We start from the raw sequence: 11277 nt of genomic DNA on the forward strand, positions 1-11277 counted from the left end.
TCAAAAAACAAAGCTCAACTAATTTAAAACAATAGAGGCCAATAATTATGTAATCAGACTAAGAACTTATAACTTAAAAATAAAAAAAAAACAAGACTAAGATAACTTTATCTGTGAATTCGAATAAACAGCTAAAGAGAAAATTATTTTAAGCTCCTATAAACTCACCAGATAACAGATTTTTTAAATAACTTGTTTTATGCTTTGTCTATTGTTGCAATAGAAGAAAAGATAAATATGTCAGAAGAAAGAAGAAACATACAACAATCAATAATCTAATAAAGTTTGCATCATTGAATCAGTTAATTCAGGGAAAGAAGTTCCAGTACACAGTGGATGTTAATGTCTCAACAAAGGAAGAATCAAATTTCTCATCCAATAACGAATATCTAAAAATGCAACTTAATCAAATATGTACCCAAATTCAGGACATTTTCCTCATAATGAGAAACCAGATGAGAATAATCTCTTCAACTTGCCTGCCCAAATTTCATAGGGCAAAATTAACTTCTGAAATAAAATGTACAGAAATTCGAGAAAAGTCATCATACATGGAAAAACAACGATATGCATGAATGCAAAAGGAGAATCAACAAAGAACAAAGTTTGCCTTACATCGGTAGCTCTAATGAGGAGGATTCAATACACCAAGAGTGAAATTAGCACAGTAGAAGAAAATAATACAGCTTATGATAATATAAAAATCATACTTCTGAATAAGGCTGGCAATAAATGCATGATTTATTAATGACCTACATGCTCAAGACAAGATGAGAGAAACCAAAGTCTTAAATTGCTGTACAAATATTCATCACAGATAGGTAGAACCAATAATATTAGAATGTTAGTTCTTCCCATGATGATTTGTGTATTTCATATAGATTCAAATAAAGCTATTTCAAGGGAGTTCGCAAATATTAAAATATACTTCTAGAGTTTGTGTTATGAGACAGACAATCTCTAATATCCAAGACAATAATGAAGAAAAAGAATAAGGTCTAAAATAATATTATTTTTAAACTCCATAAATCAATAAAAATATTTAAAATGCAAAATTTTGATACCTACTTTAAAAAAAATTTAAATTATTCAACAAGTATCAAAACCAATGAAATGGTCAAGGAAAGTATTTTCAACAAATTGTGCTTAAAATTATACACCTATATAAAAATAAAACCTAGAATTTGCTTTCTAAAAGTATTTCAGAGGCATCACATATTTAAATGTAAATTCATAATGATAATTTTTTAGAAAAATCATAGAGGAAAGTCTGATAAAATACTGGCAAGCCAAGTTAAAACTCATCAAAATAATTATCAACTATTATCAAGCTGTTTTCATTTCAGAGATATAAGGATGGTTCATCATATATAGATCAATAAATGCTATTGATAGCATAAATAGATCCAATGACCGAAATCACAAAGTCATCTCAATATACCCAGAAAAAGCTTTTTATAAAAGGCAATATCCTTTTATGATAAGATAAGACACTAGAGATGGAAAAAGAGTACTTAAACAAAATAAAGGCTCTGTACACCTATAGTCAAACAGTTAACAAGTATGGTCATATTTAAATTTCAAAACAAAATAATGATTATTTTTTCATTACATCTTTTAATTTTCTTATTATAATATGGTTGTATCATTTCCACCTTCACTTTCCCCCTCCTGGCTGTCTTTCAAATACATAACATCTCTTTTCATTAAATGCTGTCATGTGCATTATTGTCATGTGTCATTAATTCTCACTCACCTCTGTCACTTTTAAGACAGAGATACAAACCTTGTTTCTACTTCTCTATAACACTGGAAGAGTCAGATTTCTTTTTGTCATCACTATTCTTGAAAAGCAGTTGCAGATATTGGAGCTAAGCCTTGAGAAAGTGAATGTCTGTGGATACCAAAACCTCTCAAATCTGATAAGACCCACAATGTTTGTGTTCCCATTAAGAACGCTTGTTTTAAGCTTTAAGAACTATGAGCTCACTATGTTCATAGCAGCTTTGTTTGTCAGAACCAGAACCTAGAAACAACCTAAATGTCCCTTGACTGAAGAATGGATAAGGAAAATGGGATACATTTACACAATGGAGTACTACACAGCAGAAAAAAATGGCATCTTAAATTCTGTAGGAAAATGGTTGGAGCTAGAAAACATCATTTTGAGTAAGGTAACCCAGACACAGAAAGACAAGTATTACATGTACTCACTCATAAGTGGTTTTTAAACATAGAACAAAGAAAACCAGCCCACAAATCACAATCCTATTCAACTGGGATGTCTATTATGGTTCTTTGTTGCTGTTGTTGTGACTTCACCTTGTTTGGTAAATGAGTGATAATATCATCACAAAAGAAGTTTGGGAGTACTCCTTCTGTTTGTCTGTTTTTCTTAGTTGTCTAAAATGGATTGACTGTATAGTTTTGTGACTATGGTAGAACTCTGTAGTAAATTCATCTGTGTCTGGACAATTTTTAGGTGGAAAGATTTTGATTTTTAATTCAGTTTTTTCATGTATTATTAGTCTGTTGAGGTTGTTAATATCTTCTTGGTTTAATTTTGATTTTAAGTTTGACTGAAATATAAATTTATTCATTTCTTTTATGTTTGTCAATTTAAGGAAAAAATAAGTTTTTAAAGTATTTCCTTTCTGAAATTCTTTGGTGTCTGTTGTTCCATGTTCATTTCTGATTTTTGATTCAGTTAATTTGGTGCTTCTTTTTCTTTTAGTTAGATACTGTGAATCTTTCATTCTTGCTTATTTTTTTTTCAACAGATTAGTTCTTAAGAGTAAGTGATTCTTTGTAGTAACACCCACACATTGCTATTTGTCTGGTGATACTGAATAACTAGTCTATAAGAAACTGCACATATCTAGAGAGAGATTGTATACAGCTTAATTATGTTTGTTCATACTATCATTATCAGTGGTCTCTGGGATATTACACACTACTCTGATGTGGTTCTTAGGATTTATAACTTCTCAGTCATTACAAAGACATCCATAAAATAACTTTGGTTTATAATAAGGACAGAAGGATAGAATTCAAATTTACAGCCAGCGAAGATGCCAAAATAGGCACTTCACATTTAAAACAAACACGGTGCTTGTCCTAAATACTGGAGATAGGTGATAAAGCTCCTTGACTCCCACAGTAGCCTATCTGGGGTGATTTTCAGGCTATGTGTTGCAATGAGGTGAAAATCATCCCAGCATGGCACTGTAGTTTTAATAAGAAGTTGAGAGTCTGGAGGGCAACAAGTTTACAGGGCTGCAGAGAAAAGCTATTTGCCATCAATACATGTGTAGAGTGTTCAGCTAAGTGTGCATGGAATCCCTGATGTTAGAAAACTACCTTATAGAAACACACACAGAGAGACAATCCTTAGAGCCACACAATGATTTGCTTCATAGGTAGTTGGGAAAATCTTATAACCTAAGAGTTATTATGAAGAAAACACAAAGGGAGTTGTTCCAGGAAGTAAGAAAATCTTGACCCAGAGTAAATGGGTCAAGTAAATAGTTCTAGTCCTGCTTAGCAAATTCTAAAATAAGAGACATGATCATACTTCTTAGGTAATTTGACAATAATCATCAACAATGTGCAACTCTGTTTATATGATCAGTTGTACAATCATGGCAAGCAGATATGCACATTGTGTTCATTTATAAATGGCCCAGCTGTTCAGAAATGTGGGGGACACCATTTGGAAGTGATAAATTGATTTGCCACAAGTAAAAATTTCATAGAGAAGAAGTCAGGCTGGAAGTCAGCCAAGCAGTATCTTCAAGTACAGAAAACAGACCAAAACAAAACAAATGCATATAGAATTACATATCCATATAAATAAGAATTTCCAAAACAAAATTGAAGTCATACATTTGCCAACAAAAAAAACTTGTTACTTTCACACTTGGGAAAGAAGGAACGGTGAAAGAATTGTCAAAATATAAAACTGAAACCTGTGTACAGATAATGGGACAAAACCTCCAAAAGCAGCAATGGGGTAGATAATCAAAATTATACTTGTCCGAAGCTAAAATCCCTTGAGAATTGAGTTTTAAGCAAAAATGCTATTGTACTGTGAGCTTTATAGTGTATATGTGACAAGATGATAAAACGGTTGTTGGAGAAAAGCAGAAGGAAGCATTTATAAGATCATTTTATAGTATCCACAGTGGTATAATGATATCTGAAAGTAGAAAGTAATAAGTTAAAATGCATAATGCAGGAAGAAGCAAATGGCTTAAAAGAGAAAATAAACATGAGAATCATAGTTAATAAGCCAAAAAGAAGAAAAATAGGATGCTGATATAATGCATAAATCGAAAATAATATTTTATTCTAGTTATTATTAATTCTTGGTGAACCAATGAGTTTTATTATGGGTTACTTATAGAAATATCAGTGAGGGAACAAATACAAAAAATTTAAATGTACAAAACAACTACTACTATAACCATCCTTTTCAACTATCTGGGAATTGATAAGCAGCAAATATCAAAAATTAGTAAAGAAGTAAAACCAACAACACAAAGAAATTTGATTAGAAAGTATATGAAAGATTTATCTGAGACTGGAGACAAGACCTATGGCATCAGCTACTGAGGAGTCTAGTGTGAAATACGCCAAGCTCTAAGCCCTCCTGGCATAGAGGAAAGCATAATATTTGTCCCGGTAGCTGATCAAGACTCTGCCTTAAAATCTTAAAATAAATGAATGAAAGAGTGAAACATGGATGAATAAGTGGGAGGTAGAAAAATTTATAACATACACAAATGTTTGTTTTTGATCCATGAGCCAATGAAAATTATAAAATGAAATAAAATTTAAAAGGAAAGGAAGGATATAGCAACAAATATAAAAATGATCCTCCTTGATCACTAATAAAAGTGTATTCAAAAAAAAATTTTAAATTTTGTTCAACATAATTAAATGTGAAATTTTACGAACTGAAAAAAAAGTAATAAGACTGTGGATCTTCCACACTGTCTAAAACTACAACACCATTACTAGATTGCTTGCAAGGCTAGGAACAACTCTAAATATTCAGTACTGTTAAGAAACTACAGTGATAAGTATGTTTTAGAAAATGACATTGTGATTCCACCAAAAGTAAATTGTAGCTTTGCTTTCTCCATTTACGGGTCTCCGTGTTAATTACCATCTGCTGAATGAAGAAGCCTCTCTTATGAGGGTTGAGTGCCACATTAACCTATGTGTACAGCAATAAGTCATAGTCATTTTGTGGCTATGTTTACTTAACACAATATCAGTAATAGCTTTGCCCAACAGTCTGTGGCTTATCTAGTCTTAGAGTCTTGACTCTTTCCACTTAAAGGAACCACAAAGGTGCTTTCTAAAATAAGTTATCACTGTAATTCCTTAACAGGACTGAATGTTTAGAGTTGTTCTATCATGCTGCCAGAAATCTAATAAGGGTGATATAGGTTTAGTCACCCTGAAAGGGCCATAGCATCAGTGACACTTATTAGCAATGTCAGATATCTTCAATACAAATAAAAACAGTTGGTTACTCTTAACATTGAGAGTGCACGGGTAGGCATATCTTGGAGGCAACACTCTGTAGTTGACAGGAGTTAGGAGAAGTTGTGCTCAATGAATGCTGGTCAGAATAGGTGAAGCTTCTGTGTGAGCAGCATCTGTATTTCTGTCTTGTGGCACAAGTTTGTGGTGCCTTCAGCTGTAATGCTTTACCTTCAGACTGTGGAGGGAAATCAATAGCACTGGCAGTAATGTTCATTATAAGTATAGCTAAAAGACAAAAATCTGACTCAAAAGTTCATAGAAAGCAATCAAATGCTTAATATTTATAAAGAGAGTCTATAATTCACAAGCCATAAAGCTAACAATGGGAACATTTGGGAAGGAGATAAACAGGATTCTTCAGTTAAATCATTTCATGACAAATGAACAAAAATGTTTTTCTCATTAATAAGAAGCAATGCAGATAAGTGTGATCATAAGATTTCAACTTTCATTAATTAGATTATAGGACTGGAAATGAAATTATGATAAATTACAATAGCAAAAATAATCTAAGAAAATTGGTATTTTCATCTTCCACTGATGGATGTACAAAGAGGTTCAGCATTTTTAGCTGGTGTGGCTTTTGAAGCTGACAGGCTGACAGTAATCTGTCAAATTTTAAAGTGTGCATTTTAAGTCTATCCTACAAAATACTCATAAATATACATAAATGCAAAATTATAAGAATGTTATTGCTCTGTTATTTATAATAGCAAAAAGCAGAAAAATACTAGGTCTGTCAGAAGAAAAATGTGTAACAAATTATGGAATATGCATGATTTATCTAAATGTCCCTAAAAGTATGAAATAGCCCTACAAGAACTGAAATGTATTTGACATATTGCATTCTACATTTATAGTTATAGTGGAAGAAATTGTATATATGCATATGACATTATCTGTATATAATTGTTTCTGTCTCAGCTACTTCCTGTATCTCTAAATGTCTCAGTGTGTAAAGATGCTCACAGGTTGTAGAAAGAGGCGAATTTGTGATAGAAAAGTATCATAAAAGAGAATTCTAGAAGTTTATGGAATGTTTCCCATTTTATATGTATGTTTAATTAGTGCAGAATCCTGCATATTACTGAAGAAATTTATGCACAAGTCTGTGGAAATCCCCCAAATCTTGCTTCAATGTTTATTCTGTTGTTTGAAAAGTGTAACAATGGCTTTTGTTATTACATGAATGTTACAGACTAACATTATGTCACTCCTCATCCTCCTTGGTCTCCCCTTCTCTCTCCTAACCCTCTCTGCAGAGAATGTACCTAGAGAAGGAATTGCAAACCTGAACAAAACTGCATGAGTCCATTACACATACTCTCCATGGAGATAATGTTCACAGATTGCAAGATTTCTTATGATGCAGATATTAGGATTCTATTGACTGATATTTTTCTGTTGTAAGATGGTTCTAAGGGTTGAAGGAACTAAGCTCTTAGCATAAGGTACTTTGCCTCTATATGATGTTCATTTCACAAAGCTCTATTGACTTTTTTTCCATTTTAATGATATTTTAACTTTTGGTTCGTTTGCTGTTATTATTGCTATTAAAAATAGCCAGGCCAGCCAGGCGATGGTGGCGCACGCCTTTAATCCCAGCACTCGGGAGGCAGAGGCAGGCGGATCTCTGTGAGTTCGAGACCAGTCTGGTCTACAGAGCTAGTTCCAGGACAGGTTCCAAAGCCACAGAGAAACCCTGTCTCGAAAAAAAAAAAATAGCCAGGCCATTTTACACAAATCAAAAGATCACTAGAAAGTCGCTGAATCACGCCCAAAATATCTCATTGTAGTTGCCTGGTTCACTGGCAGCTCCTTGTTCCCAGTGAATTGGCATGCTGTGACCCATAAGAAGGATGATGGTAGAGCTATAGCATGTGATGCCTATTCCAAGAGAAGTACAGAATAACAGAGGCTTGTTAAATTCTTCCAAAGAGCTGCCTCATTTGATTATACTTATTAGCATGTTTCGAAAAGTTACTTTCATCATATTCACTATGTAAAATGTATTAATCAGACAGTAGTAACCACATGCTGAAAACACAAATGTTTCTGGTAAGAACATGCTGCTGAGCATCATGAAGACTGGCTTGACTTGCCAAAATCATCGTAAGATACCAGTCACTAAACTATTATTCATCTGTAAGTTTAACTTGCTCGTGTTTGTTGTGCACTGCAGCACACATCTTCACTGGTATTGAGGTCTATCATTTGCAGACTATATTCATGATGATCATTTTCTCCTGGTTTTGTTGCCATAAGTTTGGCTATGCTCTTGTTTGTTAATCATCTTGTTCGTAAGTAAAATAACTTTTAAAAATCATACTGCTGATTCCCTAAAATATGAATATCTATTTTCAACATACCTTGAGGGAAGAAATTTGAGTTTAATGTTCAAAGTATTTTAGGCTTTGTAGAAAGAAAAACGAAGTTCTTTAATGTAATTTTAATGCATTGTTTAATGACTGCAATAAATCCTTATACATTTGCGATCTAGAAAAAAGGAAATAACATCATTTAATGCTCAATGTAATATTTCAATTTATAACTGAAGTTAAAAATATTCATTCTCCTATTCTAGCAATAAACATCTTTACTCTCCAAAGTAGTAGTGAACGAACTTTTTCTTAAGAATAACACCAAAAATTTCAAATTTTATATTATTGCTATTTTTTACTTTATCAAGCTTTATACAAAATTATTTCATAGATAATGGTCTTCTCTTTCTTTGTCACCTCACACAACAGTAAATGCACGAACTTACTAGCTTTTCCAAACTCACATATTTAAAGTACTTTTTGTGTTGTAGCACAAACTTTTAAAGTACTGAAATTGTATAAGGAAATAAATTAGGGTATAGAAGCAAAATGTATTATTTAAAAGGTATTTTATTTTCAAATGTTATGGTAGATTTTCACATAGAAAACTTCATGGTATGATAACTTATCTCATAAATGAGAAAAAATGGAATTCTGCCTTAATTTTCAAAATGGCTTGCTAGTTAAAGTAAATCTCCAGATTAAAGAAACCATAGATACACAAAGAAAGCGAGCAACAGAAAGGAGGGGGAGAAGATGGGGAAAGAATATCTTCCTTGACGTGACTGGAAACAGAGACACGGAGAAGACATGAGTTGGATTCCCAGCACCCACATGGCAGCTCACCACCATCTGTACCTTCAGTCAAAAGAGATTTGATGTTCTACTCTTGCCTCTGCGGTTGCTGGACATTCATAGAGTTCACAGACATATATGTAGACATAACACCCATACACACAAAATGTATAATAAAAAATTCATCCGGCTGGAGTGTTGGAGGCCTTGTCGCTCCAACACAGATAATTCTTTCCCCTAACTGGACTCGAACGGAGTCGCGAGGAGTAATCAGACACAGCTTACAGGGTCATCATGGAAGAGCATCTCAGGGTCTTTTCTCCTGACGATCTTCGGAAGATCTTTCTCGTTTATTATCCAAACAGCTTATATATCATCACATAAATTGAGCGGGAAAACACATTAGGCTGTCTGCTAGGTAACCAGGTGAATGGCCTTTAGTCACGTCCGCATTCTACTTGTATCCTAGCTGTCACGGAGGCCTGAAATAGCATCTCTATAAGATATCCTCCAAATTACAAAGAAAGAAGGACCAAACATCCTGACCACCAGCGTCAGCCAACCCCTCTCCTCAGGTGATCTACATTTATAACAAAAGAGAAAGGAGCAGCATATCCCAGACAGAGACAGCTCGTCTGCAGAGCTACTTGACCACCTCAGATAAGGGCTATGGCTTTTGTGCCATACAGAAATATGAGCCTTCACTGGAGAGACATTGTTGAATCCTTAACAGCACTGGCTGGTCTTCCTGAGTACCTGGGTTTGATTTCCAGCATCCACATGGTGCTTAACTATCATAACTCTAATTAAACTTCCGGCAGATTTTGGCTTCCAAAAACAATCATACATCTGGTACACAGGCATGTAAGCCGACAAAAGCACATACCAACGCAAAATAAAAATAAATATTTAAAAATAAATAGATAAATAAAGAAATTGGTTAGCTTTAATAATATGTGTTTTCTTTCCAATTGTTTAGTTGTGTGAAGAGGCCAAGGTGACAAATGTAATTACATTTGTGAAAAATATACATTTAAACATAATGGGTTTATTATAAGGCTCAAAACATGATCATGATTAGTTTTTTTTCTTTTCTTTTTTAATGATTTAACATGACACATTGTATGTGCTCTACAAAATCATGATTCTGCAGAAATACAGCTTAGAGCTGTGGAGAGCATATTAACATTAGTTTACTTGATTTGTACTCTTAATTAACCTGATTATCCATGCATCTTTTACTTGCTTTATTTTATAAATTGCTATTGTAGGTGTCCATGAAACAATATTTGATTGGAAACATGATTTAAATTTTAAAAGCATCAAAACATCGATAGTATAATAGCCCACTGATTGATTACTAACCTGAATAAGAATGGAACTGGGAGCAAACCACTCAGAAGTTGACCCTTAAAGGGCAAAAAATACTCAAAACTACTTCATATGTTTAAATAACATTTAAATACAAGACTCTTGCCTCTAACGAAGTAACTTTTTATTTGTACAGAAAGTTCTTTTTTTTTCTTTTTTTTTTTTGATATGACACACACCTAATTCTTTTTATGTTCCTTTCTGGACCATCCTTCGGGATTGCATTTTTTTTCCCCAGAGAAATTTCATAGACTCAGTCATCTCTGCTTTCCAAAGAACATCTTGCCACTGTTTTCTATAATATTCTCCCAGCTCAGCATCTCCCCATCCCTCAATTTCCTTGTCATAGGATCTTCACACACCAACGTCTACTCACATTGACCTAGAACACATGCAAACTGCAGAAGACTAAGTCTGCAGATAGAGCATCTGCTGTGAGGAATGAAGTCCATCCTTTCTCACCCAGCATTCATTGTCTGTACCCTTTGCAGATTGCCATTGTCAGTGACAGCATCCAACATGGCTCCTCTGTGTTTTGCATCCACAGGTATTATTGAATTCCAATATAAACAAGATACTGTTTCATGTTAGGTGTTCCTATGCTCATGTGCATAATTGGTCCCAAGAGGGTAATATTGTTTGAGGATGCCACAGAACTTTTAAGAGGAGATGTAGTTGGATTCATTTTTCTGTTTGGGGACCCAACACCCAGCTGCCACAAAAATACATGGAGACTTATTTTTACTCATGAATGCCTACATATTTAACAACAAGTTTGGCTTGTTTCTAGCCAACTTTTCCAACTTAAATTATCCCATTTCTCTTTAAATTTGTTTTGCCTCTGGGCTTTTTACCATTATTGAGTCTACATACATTTTTTTCTTTCTCACTCTATAATTAGTTGTGTGGCTGGGTGACTGGCACTGGAATCCTTCTCGCCTCCTTTTTTTCTAACTCCCCGTGTTCCTCTAGTCTACATTTTCCTCCTGTTTATACTCTCTGCCTGGTAGTTCTGCCTATTTCTCTCTCCTGCCTTGCTATTGGCCATTGAGCTCTTTGTTAGACCAATCAGATCTTTTAGACAGGCAAAATAACTCAGCTTTACAGAGTAAAACAAATGCAACAAAAAGGATAGAACACACCTTTTGAATAATTAAACAATTATTCCATAGCATAAGTGATTGTAACACATATAAAATTAATATTTCACAACAAGGAAGAGCATTGGTAGAAA

Source organism: Microtus oregoni, unplaced genomic scaffold (genome assembly GCF_018167655.1).
Source record: "Microtus oregoni isolate MIOR12 unplaced genomic scaffold, Mior012 000046F_ref0000063, whole genome shotgun sequence".
In the NCBI taxonomy this organism is placed as follows: domain Eukaryota; kingdom Metazoa; phylum Chordata; class Mammalia; order Rodentia; family Cricetidae; genus Microtus; species Microtus oregoni.